Source organism: Pan paniscus, chromosome 3 (genome assembly GCF_029289425.2).
Source record: "Pan paniscus chromosome 3, NHGRI_mPanPan1-v2.0_pri, whole genome shotgun sequence".
Classification (NCBI taxonomy): domain Eukaryota; kingdom Metazoa; phylum Chordata; class Mammalia; order Primates; family Hominidae; genus Pan; species Pan paniscus.
In genome coordinates, this window is record NC_073252.2 from 61,801,272 (window position 1) to 61,816,795 (window position 15,524).

General features: G+C 39.0%; 1 protein-coding gene and 1 long non-coding RNA gene across 2 annotated transcripts in view; one reads left to right on the plus strand and one right to left on the minus strand.

Annotated features, from left to right (window-relative positions):
• TMPRSS11F (transmembrane serine protease 11F) overlaps positions 1-15,524 on the plus strand; it is a 142,273-nt gene that overhangs the window by 90,826 nt on the left and 35,923 nt on the right. The window lies entirely within an intron of this gene.
• LOC117979984 (uncharacterized) overlaps positions 14,632-15,524 on the minus strand; it is a 377,942-nt gene continuing 377,049 nt past the window's right edge. The window contains exon 10 of the long non-coding RNA XR_008625161.2: positions 14,632-15,473. This is a non-coding gene — a long non-coding RNA (uncharacterized LOC117979984). The remainder of the gene's footprint in view (positions 15,474-15,524) is intronic.

Sequence of the window (15,524 nt, forward strand, 5' to 3'; positions counted from 1 at the left end):
TATAAAATATTCAGTATACTGTGTGCACCATCAAATGTATATAGTAGATTAGAGTAGGCAACTAATTAACTCCTGAGAAATTGTTGGTTGAAACAAATATTTCTCTATTTTTAACTCTTGATTTTATCTTTTTCGATTCATTTTCTTTATTCTTTTTTAACATAAGAATATAGAGTTGCCACAATCAGCTTACCAGTTTGTTTATTTTGACAGCACTTAAAAAGATTATATAAAAGGACATGGTATAGCTATAATTCTTGATATTAATCTTAAATCTAGTTATGACTTAGGTATTTTGATTTTTAAATAGCTTATGTATTTATCAAGTTATTTGTAATTTTTTAAGTATATTGGGTGAGCCATCTCCTTAACTGTCATAGCAGAAAGGCAAAGAGAATAGTCTTCAATTTTTTGTCCCATGAAAAGCATGGCTATGGAGATCATAGATTTGTTTAGCAAAATTCAGTATATTAGCTTGGATTGTAGTCTTTTAAACTGATAAGAGTTATTCTAGAACCAAGAATTAATGGCCAAATAGAGCACTATGTTAATATGATTCTTTATGATTAGCTTTAGACACTGATCTCCTTTAATGAAAGATGACAACTTTAGCATTCCCATTCTCCCTCACTGTACTATCCTTTCTCTGTATTATTCACAATGTGAGAAAATATTTACAATTCATCCTGTTATTTACATAAGTTGATTCTTTTTTTTTTTTTTTTTTTACATTACACAGTGTGAACTTTATTTTTTTTTCTTTCTTTTTTTTTTTTTTAATTGTACTTTAAATTTTAGGGTACATGTGCACATTGTGCAGGTTAGTTACATATGTATACATGTGCCATGCTGGTGCGCTGCACCCACTAACTCGTCATCTAGCATTAGGTATATCTCCCAATGCTATCCCTCCCCCCTCCCCCCTCCCCACCACAGTCCCCAGAGTATGATATTCCCCTTCCTGTGTCCATGTGATCTCATTGTTCAATTCCCACCTATGAGTGAGAATATGCGGTGTTTGGTTTTTTGTTCTTGCGATAGTTTACTGAGAATGATGGTTTCCAATTTCATCCATGTCCCTACAAAGGATATGAACTCATCATTTTTTATGGCTGCATAGTATTCCATGGTGTATATGTGCCACATTTTCTTAATCCAGTCTATCATTGTTGGACATTTGGGTTGGTTCCAAGTCTTTGCTATTGTGAATAATGCCGCAATAAACATACGTGTGCATGTGTCTTTATAGCAGCATGATTTATAGTCATTTGGGTATATACCCAGTAATGGGATGGCTGGGTCAAATCGTATTTCTAGTTCTAGATCCCTGAGGAATCGCCACACTGACTTCCACAATGGTTGAACTAGTTTACAGTCCCACCAACAGTGTAAAAGTGTTCCTATTTCTCCACATCCTGTCCAGCACCTGTTGTTTCCTGACTTTTGAATGATTGCCATTCTAACTGGTGTGAGATGATATCTCATAGTGGTTTTGATTTGCATTTCTCTGAAGGCCAGTGGTGATGAGCATTTTTTCATGTGTTTTTTGACTGCATAAATGTCTTCTTTTGAGAAGTGTCTGTTCATGTCCTTCGCCCACTTTTTGATGGGGTTGTTTGTTTTTTTCTTGTAAATTTGTTTGAGTTCACTGTAGATTCTGGATATTAGCCCTTTGTCAGATGAGTAGGTTGTAAAAATTTTCTCCCATTTTGTAGGTTGCCTATTCACTCTGATGGTAGTTTCTTTTGCTGTGCAGAAGCTCTTTAGTTTAATTAGATCCCATTTGTCAATTTTGTCTTTTGTTGCCATTGCTTTTGGTGTTTTGGACATGAAGTCCTTGCCCACGCCTATGTCCTGAATGGTAATGCCTAGGTTTTCTTCTAGGGTTTTTATGGTTTTAGGTCTAACGTTTAAATCTCTAATCCATCTTGAATTGATTTTTGTATAAGGTGTAAGGAAGGGATCCAGTTTCAGCTTTCTACATATGGCTAGCCAGTTTTCCCAGCACCATTTATTAAATAGGGAATCCTTTCCCCATTGCTTGTTTTTCTCAGGTTTGTCAAAGATCAGATAGTTGTAGGTAAGCGGCGTTATTTCTGAGGGCTCTGTTCTGTTCCATTGATCTATATTTCTGTTTTGGTACCAGTACCATGCTGTTTTGGTTACTGTAGCCTTGTAGTATAGTTTGAAGTCAGGTAGTGTGATGCCTCCAGCTTTGTTCTTTTGGCTTAGGATTGACTTGGCGATGCGGGCTCTCTTTTGGTTCCATATGAACTTTAAAGTAGTTTTTTCCAATTCTGTGAAGAAAGTCATTGGTAGCTTGATGGGGATGGCATTGAATCTGTAAATTACCTTGGGCAGTATGGCCATTTTCACGATATTGATTCTTCCTACCCATGAGCAAGGAATGTTCTTCCATTTGTTTGTATCCTCTTTTATTTCCTTGAGCAGTGGTTTGTAGTTCTCCTTGAAGAGGTGCTTCACATCCCTTGTAAGTTGGATTCCTAGGTATTTTATTCTCTTTGAAGCAATTGTGAATGGGAGTTCACTCATGATTTGGCTCTCTGTTTGTCTGTTGTTGTTGTATAAGAATGCTTGTGATTTTTGTACATTGATTTTGTATCCTGAGACTTTGCTGAAGTTGCTTCTCAGCTTAAGGAGATTTTGGGCTGAGACGATGGGGTTTTCTAGATATACAATCATGTCGTCTGCAAACAGGGACAATTTGACTTCCTCTTTTCCTAATTGAATACCCTTTATTTCCTTCTCCTGCCTGATTGCCCTGGCCAGAACTTCCAACACTATGTTGAATAGGAGCGGTGAGAGAGGGCATCCCTGTCTTGTGCCAGTTTTCAAAGGGAATGCTTCCAGTTTTTGCCCATTCAGTATGATATTGGCTGTGGGTTTGTCATAGATAGCTCTTATTATTTTGAAATATGTCCCATCAATACCTAATTTATTGAGAGTTTTTAGCATGAAGGGTTGTTGAATTTTGTCAAAGGCTTTTTCTGCATCTATTGAGATAATCATGTGGTTTTTGTCTTTGGCTCTGTTTATATGCTGGATTACATTTATTGATTTGCGTATGTTGAACCAGCCTTGCATCCCAGGGATGAAGCCCACTTGATCATGGTGGATAAGCTTTTTGATGTGCTGCTGGATTCGGTTTGCCAGTATTTTATTGAGGATTTTTGCATCAATGTTCATCAAGGATATTGGTCTAAAATTCTCTTTTTTGGTTGTGTCTCTGCCAGGCTTTGGTATCAGAATGATGCTGGCCTCATAAAATGAGTTAGGGAGGATTCCCTCTTTTTCTATTGATTGGAATAGTTTGAGAAGGAATGGTACCAGTTCCTCCTTGTACCTCTGGTAGAATTCGGCTGTGAATCCATCTGGTCCTGGACTCTTTTTGGTTGGTAAACTATTGATTATTGCCACAATTTCAGCTCCTGTTATTGGTCTATTCAGAGATTCAACTTCTTCCTGGTTTAGTCTTGGGAGAGTGTATGTGTCGAGGAATTTATCCATTTCTTCTAGATTTTCTAGTTTATTTGCGTAGAGGTGTTTGTAGTATTCTCTGATGGTAGTTTGTATTTCTGTGGGATCGGTGGTGATATCCCCTTTATCATTTTTTATTGCGTCTATTTGATTCTTCTCTCTTTTTTTCTTTATTAGTCTTGCTAGCAGTCTATCAATTTTGTTGATCCTTTCAAAAAACCAGCTCCTGGATTCATTAATTTTTTGAAGGGTTTTTTGTGTCTCTATTTCCTTCAGTTCTGCTCTGATTTTAGTTATTTCTTGCCTTCTGCTAGCTTTTGAATGTGTTTGCTCTTGCTTTTCTAGTTCTTTTAATTGTGATGTTAGGGTGTCAATTTTGGATCTTTCCTGCTTTCTCTTATGGGCATTTAGTGCTATAAATTTCCCTCTGCACACTGCTTTGAATGCGTCCCAGAGATTCTGGTATGTTGTGTCTTTGTTCTCATTGGTTTCAAAGAACATCTTTATTTCTGCCTTCATTTCGTTATGTACCCAGTAGTCATTCAGGAGCAGGTTGTTCAGTTTCCATGTAGTTGAGCGGCTTTGAGTGAGATTCTTAATCCTGAGTTCTAGTTTGATTGCACTGTGGTCTGAGAGATAGTTTGTTATAATTTCTGTTCTTTTACATTTGCAGAGGAGAGCTTTACTTCCAACTATGTGGTCAATTTTGGAATAGGTGTGGTGTGGTGCTGAAAAAAATGTATATTCTGTTGATTTGGGGTGGAGAGTTCTGTAGATGTCTATTAGGTCCGCTTGGTGCAGAGCTGAGTTCAATTCCTGGGTATCCTTGTTGACTTTCTGTCTCGTTGATCTGTCTAATGTTGACAGTGAGGTGTTAAAGTCTCCCATTATTAATGTGTGGGAGTCTAAGTCTCTTTGTAGGTCACTCAGGACTTGCTTTATGAATCTGGGTGCTCCTGTATTGGGTGCATAAATATTTAGGATAGTTAGCTCCTCTTGTTGAATTGATCCCTTTACCATTATGTAATGGCCTTCTTTGTCTCTTTTGATCTTTGTTGGTTTAAAGTCTGTTTTATCAGAGACTAGGATTGCAACCCCTGCCTTTTTTTGTTTTCCATTTGCTTGGTAGATCTTCCTCCATCCTTTTATTTTGAGCCTATGTGTGTCTCTGCACGTGAGATGGGTTTCCTGAATACAGCACACCGATGGGTCTTGACTCTTTATCCAACTTGCCAGTCTGTGTCTTTTAATTGGAGAATTTAGTCCATTTACATTTAAAGTTAATATTGTTATGTGTGAATTTGATCCTGTCATTATGATGTTAGCTGGTGATTTTGCTCGTTAGTTGATGCAGTTTCTTCCTAGTCTCGATGGTCTTTACATTTTGGCATGATTTTGCAGCAGCTAGTACCGGTTGTTCCTTTCCATGTTTAGCGCTTCCTTCAGGAGCTCTTTTAGGGCAGGCCTGGTGGTGACAAAATCGGTCAGCATTTGCTTGTCTGTAAAGTATTTTATTTCTCCTTCACTTATGAAGCTTAGTTTGGCTGGATATGAAATTCTGGGTTGAAAATTCTTTTCTTTAAGAATATTGAATATTGGCCCCCACTCTCTTCTGGCTTGTAGGGTTTCTGCCGAGAGATCCGCTGTTAGTCTGATGGGCTTCCCTTTGAGGGTAACCCGACCTTTCTGTCTGGCTGCCCTTAACATTTTTTCCTTCATTTCAACTTTGGTGAATCTGACAATTATGTGTCTTGGAGTTGCTCTTCTCGAGGAGTATCTTTGTGGCGTTCTCTGTATTTCCTGAATCTGAACGTTGGCCTGCCTTGCTAGATTGGGGAAGTTCTCCTGGATAATATCCTGCAGAGTGTTTTCCAACTTGGTTTCATTCTCCACATCACTTTCAGGTACACCAATCAGACGTAGATTTGGTCTTTTCACATAGTCCCATATTTCTTGGAGGCTTTGCTCATTTCTTTTTATTCTTTTTTCTCTAGACTTCCCTTCTCGCTTCGTTTCATTCATTTCATCTTCCATTGCTGATACCCTTTCTTCCAGTTGATCGCATCGGCTCCTGAGGCTTCTGCATTCTTCACGTAGTTCTCAAGCCTTGGTTTTCAGCTCCATCAGCTCCTTTAAGCACTTCTCTGTATTGGTTATTCTAGTTATACATTCTTCTAAATTTTTTTCAAAGTTTTCAACTTCTTTGCCTTTGGTTTGAATGTCCTCCCGTAGCTCAGAGTAATTTGATCGTCTGAAGCCTTCTTCTCTCACCTCGTCAAAATCATTCTCCATCCAGCTTTGTTCCGTTGCTGGTGAGGAACTGCGTTCCTTTGGAGGAGGAGAGGCGCTCTGCATTTTAGAGTTTCCTGTTTTTCTGTTCTGTTTTTTCCCCATCTTTGTGGTTTTATCTACTTTTGGTCTTTGATGATGGTGATGTACAGATGGGTTTTCGGTGTGGATGTCCTTTCTGTTTGTTTGTTTTCCTTCTAACAGACAGGACCCTCAGCTGCAGGTCTGTTGGAATACCCTGCCGTGTGAGGTGTCAGTGTGCCCCTGCTGGGGGGTGCCTCCCAGTTAGGCTGCTCGGGGGTCAGGGGTCAGGGACCCACTTGAGGAGGCAGTCTGCCCGTTCTCAGATCTCCAGCTGTGTGCTGGGAGAACCACTGCTCTCTTCAAAGCTCAGATGGAAATGCAGAAATCACCGTCTTCTGCGTCGCTCACGCTGGGAGCTGTAGACCGGAGCTGTTCCTATTCGGCCATCTTGGCTCCTCCTTCCAGTGTCCATAAGTTGATTCTAAATGTTGAAAAGCAATAAGAGCATTTCCATTTCCATGGCTATGCAAATAGCGTTTTTGTTTTTTACTATTATTACCACAGTTCTTATGCCATTCAAATAATGTTCCTGGAATTAAGTATGAATATATTTTCTCTCTCTTTCATGTGTGTGTAACCCCTCTACCATTTTACTGTATTAGCAGACATTTCCAAGGTCTTGATATTTCTTTAAATCTTCTTTTCTAAAACTTTATGTTTCCTGTTCAATTTCAACTAGTTGCGCTGTAGGTCCACTTTACAAAGGTAAACCTAACCAGGACAGGACTGCACGCTTTTGTGAGATCCATTGCTTCTTGCATCCCTGTTTTCATTGATATAGTAAGATATGCCTCAAGTACCTTTTCTAAGAAAAAGTTCATGGGATGTAAAATTTATGAATTATTTCATACTGAAAAAATCCTGTATTCTATATTTCACTCAGTTGAAAGTTTGGATGCACAACTTTAAATCGAAAATCATTTCCCTAAAAGTTCATGTAATGTGATGCCTCTGCCATTTTTCTTTTTGCTTAGGATTGCTTTGGTGATTTGGACCCTTTTTTGGTTCCGTGTAAGTTTCAGAATAGTTTTTTTTTTCTAATTCTGTAAAAAGTGATCTTGGTACTTTGATAGAAATAGTGTTAAATCTCTAAATTGCTTTGGGCAGTATGGTCATCTTAATGGTGTTGATTCTTCCAATCCATAATCATGTCCATGAGACAACGTTTGTTTTGTCTCTGATTTCTTTCAGCAGAGTTTCGTAGTTCTCCTTGTAGGGATCATTTACCTCTTCGATTAGATATATTCCTAGGTATTTTATTCTTTTTGTGGCTATTGTAAATGGGATTGCATCTTGATATTGCTGTCAGCTTGAACATTATTGGTGTTTTAAAATGCTACTAATTTTAATCCTGAGTTCTAGTTTGATTGCACTGTGGTCTGAGAGATAGTTTGTTATAATCTCTGTTCTTTTACATTTCCTGAGGAGAGCTTTACTTCCAAGTATGTGGTCAATTTTGGAATAGGTGTGGTGTGGTGCTGAAAAAAATGTATATTCTGTTGATTTGGGGTGGAGAGTTCTGTAGATGTCTATTAGGTCCGCTTGGTGCAGAGCTGAGTTCAATTCCTGGGTATCCTTGTTGACTTTCTGCCTAGTTGATCTGTCTAATGTTGACAGTGGGGTGTTAAAGTCTCCCATTATTAATGTGTGGGAGTCTAAGTCTCTTTGTAGGTCACTAAGGACTTGCTTTATGAATCTGGGTGCTCCTGTATTGGGTGCATATATATTTAGGATAGTTAGCTCTTCTTGTTGAATTGATCCCTTTACCATTATGTAATGGCCTTCTTTGTCTCTTTTGATCTTTGTTGGTTTAAAGTCTGTTTTATCAGAGACTAGGATTGCAACCCCTGCCTTTTTTTGTTTTCCATTTGCTTGGTAGATCTTCCTCCATCCTTTTATTTTGAGCCTATGTGTATCTCTGCACATGAGATGGGTTTCCTGAATACAGCACACAGATGGGTCTTGACTCTTTATCCAATTTGCCAGTCTATATACACCATGGAATACTATGCAGCCATAAAAAATGATGAGTTCATGTCCTTTGTAGGGACATTGATGAAATTGGAAATCATCATTCTCAGTAAAGTATCGCAAGAACAAAAAACCAAACACCGCATATTCTCACTCATAGGTGGGAACTGAACAATGAGAACACATGGACACAGGAAGGGGAACATCACACTCTGGGGACTGTTGTGGGGTGGGGGGACGGGGGAGGGATAGCACTGGGAGATATACCTAATGCTAGATGACGAGTTAGTGGGTGCAGCGCACCAGCATGGCACATGTATACATATGTAACTAACCTGCACATTGTGCACATGTACCCTAAAACTTAAAGTATAATAAATAAATAAATAAATAAATAAATAAATAAAATGCTACTAATTGTTTTATGTTGATTTTTTGTATCCTGAAACTTTAATGAAGTTTATCGATTCTGGGAGCTTTTTTTGTGAAGTCTTTGTTTTCTATACATAGAATCGTATCATTTGTGAAGATAGATTGTTTAACTACTTCTTTTTCTATTTGGATGCCTTTTACTTTTTTCTCTTGCCTCATTACTCTGCGTAGGACTTCTAGTACTATGTTGAATAGGAGTGGAGAGAGTGGGCATTCTTGTTTTGTACCAGTTCTCAAGGGGAATGGTTCCAGCTTTTGCCCATTCAGTGTGATGTTGGCTGTGGGTTTGTCATAGATAGCTCTTATTATTTTGACATATGTTCTTTCAATGCCTAGTTTGTTGAGGGTTTTTATCATGAAGGGATGTTGGATTTTATCAAAAGCTTTTTCTGCATCTATTGGGATGATCATTCTGTTTTTTATTCTGTTCATATGGTGAATCACATTTATTGATTTGTGTATGTTGAGCCACTTGCATCCCAGGAATAAAGCCTACTTGATTGTGGCAAATTAACTTTTTGTGCAGCTAGATTTGGTTTGCTGGTATTTGGTTGAGGATGTTTGCATCTATGTTTATAAGGAGTATTGGCCTGATATTTTCTTTTTTCACGTGTCTTTGTCAAATTTTGGTATCAGGATGATGCTAGCTTTGTTGAATGAATTAGGGAGGACTGCTTTCTTCCTAATTTTTTGGGAATAATTTCAGTAGGATTGGTACCCATTTTTCTGTGTATGTCTGGTAGAATTTGGCTGTGAATTCATCTGGTCCAGGGATTTTGTTTGTTTGTAGGTTTTTTGTTACTGATTTAGTTTCAGAACTCGTTATTAGTCTGTTCAGGTTTTCAATTTCTACTTGGTTCAATCATGGAGGTTATATGTTACCAATAATTTATCTATTTCCTCTGGGTTTTCTAATTTACATGCATAGGGGTGTTCATAATAGACTGAGTATTTCTGTGGGATTGTATTTCTGTGGGATTGGTTGTAATGTCAACTTTGTCATTTCTGATTGTACTTATATGGACTGTCTCTCTTTTTTTCTAATTTAGATAGCTATCAGTCTTGTTTATTTCAATAAACCAAAAATTTGGTTTTGTTGATCTTTTTTTAACAGATTTTTGTGTCTCAATTTAGTTTTGTTCTGCTCTGATTTTAATTGTCTTTTATTTTGCTAGCTTTGGTGTTGGTTTGTTGTTGTTTTTCTAGTTTCTCTATATGCATTGTTAGATTGCTAATTTTAGATCTTTCTAACTTATTGGTGTAGTTGTTTAGTGCTATAGACGTTCCTCTTAACACTGCTTTAGCTGCATCCCAAAGATGTTGATGTCTTGTGCCTTTACTGTCCCTAATTTCAAAGAAATATTTGATTTTTGCCTTAAATTTGTTGTTTGCCCAAAGGTAATTCAGGAGCAAGTTGTTTAATTTCCATGTAATTGTGTGGTTTTGAGATATCTTCTTGGTAATGATTTCTATTGTTATTGCACTGTGGTATGAGAGTGTGCTTGCTGTGATTTTTTTTTTAATTTATTCAGGCTTGCTTTATGGGCAAATACTTGATTTATCTTGTAGTATATTCCACATGCAGATGAGACAAATATATATTCTATGGTTGTTGGGCGTAGTATTCTGTAGGTGTTTGTTAGGTCCAGTTGGTCAAGTGTCAAGTTTTTGTCCACAATTTCTGTGTTAGTTTTCTGCCTCAATGATCTGTGTAATGCTATCAGTGGGACTGTTGATGTTTCCCACCATAATTGTGTAGCTGTCCAAGTCTTCATAGGTCTAGAAGAACTTGTTTTATGAATCTGAGTGCTCCAATGTTGGGTGCATATATATTTTGGATGGCTGAGTCTTCTTGTTGAATTGATCCTTTTATCATTATGTAATGGCCTTGTTTTTCCTTCTTTACCATTCTTGGCTGCTTTTTGTTTTCTGTTTGCATGACGGATCTTTCTCCATCCCTTTACTTTGAGCCTATGGGTGTCATTACATGTGAGATGGTTCTTTTGAAGGCAGCAGATTGTAGAATCTTGTGTTTTTATCCAACTTGCCACTGTATGCCTTTTAAGTGGGACATTTAGATCATTGACATTTAAGTTAGTGTTGATATGTGATATTTTGTTCCTGTCATGTTGTTAGCTGATTGTTTTGTAGTTGATTGTATAGTGGCTTTATGATGTCTGTGGGCTACGTACTTAAATGTGTTTCTGTGGTAGCTGGTATTGTTCCTTCATTTTGACATTTAGCATTCTCTTAAGGACCTCTTGTAAGGCCGATAGTGGTAATGAATTCCCTTAGCTTTTGCATATCTGAAAATGATTTTATTTCTCCTTTACTTATGAAGCTTAGTTTGGCAGGGAATGAAGTTCTTGGTAGGAATTTCTTTTCTTTAATGATGCTGAAAATAGGTCCCCAGCCTCTTCTGGCTTATAAGGTTTCTGCTGAGATGGCCTGATGAGGTTCCACTTATAAGTGACCTGACCCGTCTCTGTAGCTAACTTTAAGATTTTTTTTTCTTTTGCAGCGACCTTGGTGAATCTGATGACCGTATGCCTTGAGGATTGTTGTCTTATATTGCCTCTTATAGGAGTTCTTTAAATTTCTTGAATTTGCATGTCAACTTCTCTAGTGAGATTGGGGAGATTTTTGTGGATCCTATGCTTAAATATGTTTTGCAAGTTGTTCCTCTCTCTTCTTGTCTATCTGGAATGCCAGTGGATCATAGGTTTGGTCTCTTTACATAATCTCATGTTTCTTGGAGGTTTCGTTCTTTTTTAAAATTTCTTTTTTCTTTATTTTTGCCTAAGTTGATTCAAAGAGCTGGTCTTCGAGCTCTGAGATTCTTTCCTCAGCTTGGTCTATTCTGTTGTTCCAACTGTATTATAAAATTCCTGTAGTAAATTTTTCAATTCTAGGAGTTTAGTTTAGTCCTTTCTTAAAGTGGCTATGTCATCTTTCACCTCTTGGATCATATTACTGGACTCATTGGATTGGATTTCAACTTTCTCCTGCATCTCAATGAGTATCCTTGCTATCCGGATTCTACATTCTATATCTGTAGTTTCAGTCATTTCAGTCTGGTTAAGAAACATTGCTGGGGAGGTAGGGTGATTGTTTGCAGGCAAGGAGACAGTCTGACTTTTTGAATTGCCAGAGTTCTTGCACCTATTCTTTTTCATATGAGAGGTCTCATGTTCCTTTATCTTTTTGAATTTGCTGTCGTTTGAATGGGGCTTTTTAAAAAATTATTTATTTCCCTTGAGATTTTGGCTGTTGTATAAGTTGAGTATAGTCTGTTGTCTTCATTTCTTGGTGCTTTCAGAGGGCCAAAGTTCTGTACTGGTTTTTATTTGTGGCTAGATTCTTGCATGGGTTTCATAAGCATGTGTTCTGGAAGAATTTTGTTGGTGTTATAATTAAGACTGTGATCCAGTAGATGGTGCTTAAGAGTAATGACTGGCAGATAGGCTGTTAGCTGCCCTGCTCTTGTGTATTTCAGTATATTTGCAACAGTGCTCTGTGGTTGTGGCGTTGAAGAGAGATGATGCTCTTACCAGGTCCATCCCTGTGCCTTAGGGGGCCCTCTTTAATCACTGGCACCATGCCCTCATTTCTTTAGCCTCAAGGGGTGCCGAGGTAGGCTGTGTTTCTGCCTCTACTAGTGACAGTCCAAGCTAAAGATTAGGTTGCCAAGAGACCTGCAATATTGTGGAAGCTTGATGGAGTCAGAGCAGGTTGTGGGGTATATCTGAAGGTGGTCTGTTGATGCTTTGACCTACTGTCAAGGGTGAGGGGTCTCTGGGCAGGGTGGTGTTGTCATGGGTATGCAGCTTATGTGGTGCTCGTGGCTCACAGTTTTTTTGCCCAGCAGATAGCTGTGGGGCCTGCCCAGCTTGTTCTCCCTCACCCAAGTTTCCTTCTGTTTGCTTCCTGAGTATCTGGCCCAACCAGCTGGTTTTGTCCCAAGCCTTCTGTACCCAGATCACTGGGCTGTTAGGTGTCCGGAGCTGTGGTGCTTCTTTGGGCAGAGGCAGTGGCTGTCAGACAGGCCACACTCTTTCTGGATTATCCCCGTAGAGGGAGGCACACCAGCTTCTGTACCAGCCCATCAATCCATGTCTCACTCTTCTCAGTGTTCTGAGAGTGGGGGCTCTTCCCCTGCTGAAGCACCAGCTACAGATCTCAGCTTGGCACTCCTGAACTATGTGCTCTAATCCGACGGGGTTGAGATTGAGCTGAAAAGAGCCAGGCACATTCCTCAGCCCCGGGCTCAAAACAAACAAGCCCAGTACAAACACATCCCATCCTCCCATCCCACCACATATCACCATATATCTCTTAAACTTCCCCCGGGCTCAAAACAAACAAGCCCAGTACAAACACCACCAGGAAAGTCTCCGATAAGGGGACAGATGAGGGGACAGCCGTTCAAAGTTTTACTGAAAGAGCGGGAACCAAAAGAATTCCTTTGTTCCCCTGTAACTTTCAGGCTATAAAAAAGCAAACACTCGCATTGTTCGGGCCCCTCTTGTATGCGGTGGAATGGAGGAACCAGGTTCGAACTTGTAGTAAAGATCCTTGCCGCTTGGCTTTGACTCTGGACTCTGGTGGTCTTCTTTGGGGAACAAACGGTCTGGGCATAACAGAGCCTGCAGCTTTATCTTCTGGCCTCATGGGGTTGGAGACTGGCTCTGCTTGGGGAGCGGATATGCTCGCAAACCAGTAAAGCACTCATACTGGGCAGTGGAGGCTCTGCTGTGTGCATGTTCTTGTGGGAGCAGCCAGGTAGCATCCTTGGGAGGGGCTGGTGCACAGCCAGCTGTACAGAAGAGACACACCGTAGTCTCATGAGAAAGGCAGCCCTGCTCTCTCCTTGCCCTGCGGTCAGCAGAGGTCAGAGCTATTTGGAGGAAGGGGGAGAGCCTTGGAGGATGGGTTCCTATGGCCATGTTTTGCTGGAGCTGCCTCACTTGCAAAATCCTCTGGGATCCATGCAGGCAGGAGCTCTCTCTTCCTACTCTCGAGGCAGATCCCCCTGCCAATTCAAGTATCTATGGGGGTTGTGGGATCTCTTGTAGGTATGATCCTAGAGATCCCCAGCAAGAGTGAATTGCCTCATAGTCACTTCATTCACCCCTTCCCTAGTTGCTATTCAGGGCCGGGAGCTAGTCCTAACATCCAGCAAGACCACATAGGATTGCCAGCTTCCTCATCTTCAGCCTCTGTGTCTGCATTGCCTCTCTATCAACTCTGAGTGTTTTCTCTCCCAGAGATCTGTTTGATGTATGTTGGCTTACTCAATATTTTGGTCTCTCTCAGTGGGAAAGTTCCTTTCTGGCTGTATCTGGGCAGCCGTCTTGCCACTCCCCCAACAAGTTCTCAGTTATTTTTCATTGGTGGCAAAGAGAGGAGGTGAGTGAAACATATCCACTTTAATGATATATTAATACTTTAAATCATGGTTCTTCAGCAAAAATGTTGAAGATTGTCTGTCTCTACCATCTTTCTATGCCCAAAAGCCATATGAAATCCATACGTGTGGTAGAGTTTGCATGGAACTGTTTTGCTTAAAAACTGGATTTATATTTTGACAGTACTCCATCATTTTTGCCAAAGTTAAAAAAAATGACTAGTCTGGTAATTAAAACAAGATACTAATTGTTTACATACTGAGACTTGCTAGTGTGATTAAATTAATATTAATTACTTAAAATTAATGTGTGAAGTATCACTACTTAACTAAATGGAATGCAGGAATAATTTATCAAGTACATATCCTAGGACAAGCAATCTTTCTAACAGACTGGTCTCCATTTTCCCCTTGGGAGCATCCAGTAATTAATGTACTTCTGCTAAGATTCCACACCTCAAAGCCAATGCTGTAAAAAATTGTTTGTTTAGATAAAAATAAATATAAACACAAGTTCTGGAATTTTTCCATATGTTCTATGATACATCGACTTCACTTTGGAACTGAATGCTCAGGACAATCCAAAAAGATAATACTATAAATGACATGACAGTTATTATAGTTGGATAGGTAAATGATTTCCAAAATAAAGACTGGAAAATTCTCATGACTACCATCCACTATGCAGAATTTTCAGTATCAAAAGGCTACAGATATTGACTCCATAACTTTCTAATCTCATTTCTTAATAATAGCTTCTCACTGAAACCATCTTTACTGGGCTCTTTATATTCTAAAACTACAACAACTAGCTTGAGGGACTATGTTTTAAAAGGACATCTTAAAAATATTTCTTTTTTCATTCTTCGTTCCCCTCTACTTTAAGAGATTAACATTTGCAATACAAAAACTTCTTTAGAGACAAAAAATATTACATTTAAAAACACTTTTTCATTTAAGTTTATTGACTCTTTTCCTGGCTGTTAGCTAAAAACCTTATCTAAAACTTGGGGATATGTGATGACAGAACTTCCAAAGAATAGACATTGAAATAGATGCATAGCAGAGCATTATCTAGTACCAATTAATTTATTTTTGTATAGGTTATATTCCAAAACACAGAACTTATGACTGGGGGATCTTGGTTAAATAATTTATTAATCAAGATCTTTCAGAAAAAAATTCATAAGGAAGTGAGGACAGCAGGAAAGGGCAAAGGAAGAAGCTAGATAAAAATGTAGTTTCAAAAATGTAGCCTCAGCATGATTTCTCTGGGAGATCTGGAGCTTAGATTAATCACGGAGGTGATTCTTCCCAGAAATTAGAGGGTTGGGTTGTTTGTCTTAGACCAGTGGATCTGCCCAGGGAAGGTGGAGCATAGCCTACCAGACATTACTAAACAAGGTGCTCAGGTCAGACAAGGACAATTCTCTGGAGAAGTGCAGGTGTGAACTGTTATCAGTCAATTCTCGAAGCTGGGGTATGGGTACACCTCCCCACTCAGTGCAATTTGGATAGAGAACAAATATCTACTACAATTCTTTTCTCACAACTCATTATCATTTACGTAATTTCAGCTTCTTAAATAAATTTCATAAGAAAGAAGGAAAAGTTTATTTGCTTGATCAGTGACTGCAAGCAATAATTCCCCATTGGCCTAGGCCTCCAGATAATCCAACTCATGATCCTGGCTTTGCTTTGTTTCCTTCTGTGGCTCTGTAAGTGATTTCATCCATTCCCATAATAGGAGTTCAGAAGAAGAAAAATCCTTTTGAGTCATCAGGAAGCTTTCCTGGAGAGGAAAGAGGAAAAGAATCAGTTTTGTTGGTGTTTTTGCCCTCTG